The 1,331-nt window shown below is 47.7% G+C and overlaps 1 pseudogene; it reads right to left on the bottom strand.

Moving 5' to 3' along the window:
• Positions 1-365: 365 nt before the first annotated feature.
• Positions 366-1,292, bottom strand: LOC107576426 (glypican-5 pseudogene; annotated as a pseudogene).
• Positions 1,293-1,331: the final 39 nt, after the last annotated feature.

Raw genomic sequence — 1,331 nt, 5'->3', positions numbered from 1 at the left:
CGCTGAATTAAACAAATGAGGTCATGTGACAAAAAAGTAGCATTCTATTGTATATCTCTTCATTATTTATACTGTTTCATGTAGGCAGCATAGAGTGTATAAAGTAGTGCACTACTATTCCATTTCAAACAAATCCAAACACTCAAACCATTAACACGATCCTGTGAGCCAAACGGATCAGTCAAAAGTTAACCACTCACATTCTGCCCTTTAAGCGAGCCACTTTTTAACAGCTTCAAAATTATGTAAACACACTAGCAGACAGTATAATGCCAGTATTCTAATGGAGTGTCACATTTAAAAGTGTTTCAAAATAAAGTGACTTGGGTTCACATTGGCTGGGTCTTTCCATCCCATGAAGTGGCGTTTGAAGTGTGGATAAAAGTGAGTTTCACTGAGTCTGTGATAAATGGGCTTGCAGTTCAAAGCTTAGAGCATGTGTACTATGGGTGTCAGTGATAAATGTAAGATATTGGTATCTGCATTGGCCTATAAAAAACCCGGTCAACCACTACTAACAGCACACAATAATGCTGACACCCACCGTAGCAGTTAGCCTGGGCCCATGGAGCTGAGCATAGAGTATGGCCTCCTCAACCTGACCTCTGATCCCCAGCAAGGCGAGCTCCAGGTTGTGCGCTCCGGTGATGATGTGCGTGAGATCCTGCAGCACGTTGACGTACTGTCTCCAGGGGTTGTGGAGCTCCGAGAGGCTGGCCAGGCACCCGCGCATGACGTTGAGGCAGTAGCCACTGCACGCCCGGATCAGGGTGAGTCCACGGCAATGAGAGCAGTAATGCATGCGCACCAAAGCGCGACTGCATTCCTTGGACAACTCTGCCGTATCTGTAATGTTCATCACTTCCAACCCCACGCCGAGCGCCAGGCTGAGCACCCGGCCTGCCCGCAACGCGCTCGCAAGCGCATCTGCCATTGCCTTTGGGTGTGGCCCAAAGGGGTTAACGTCCTGCCTTGTCATGCGGAGACAGTCGCCGAGCTGGTTTGCATCAGAAGAGTCCTCGCCGATGCTCCCAGCCAAGCCAGGATTGACAATACGTGTGTGGACTAATGGGAAGAGACTGTCGAAAAAACAGTGGACGGCAGCTTCAACGGAGACATTGCCGGTGCCCTGGAGGAAGCGAGAAAGGTCCGTGAAGAGGCAGACGATGTGAGGAGAGATGGATGACATGAGAGAAGAGTATGTGGTCTCGAACAAAGAGGTCAGGTGATTGTGAGAGAAGGTGATTAGAGACTGGAACGTATCTGAAAGAGAAAAAGAGAAAGAAGCTGAGCTTTAAATCAATGTGTATATATATATATATATATATATA

The sequence above is a fragment of the Sinocyclocheilus grahami genome, unplaced genomic scaffold (genome assembly GCF_001515645.1).
Source record: "Sinocyclocheilus grahami isolate Dianchi unplaced genomic scaffold, SAMN03320097.WGS_v1.1 scaffold3672.1, whole genome shotgun sequence".
In the NCBI taxonomy this organism is placed as follows: domain Eukaryota; kingdom Metazoa; phylum Chordata; class Actinopteri; order Cypriniformes; family Cyprinidae; genus Sinocyclocheilus; species Sinocyclocheilus grahami.
This window is presented reverse-complemented; position numbering and strand designations above follow the sequence as displayed.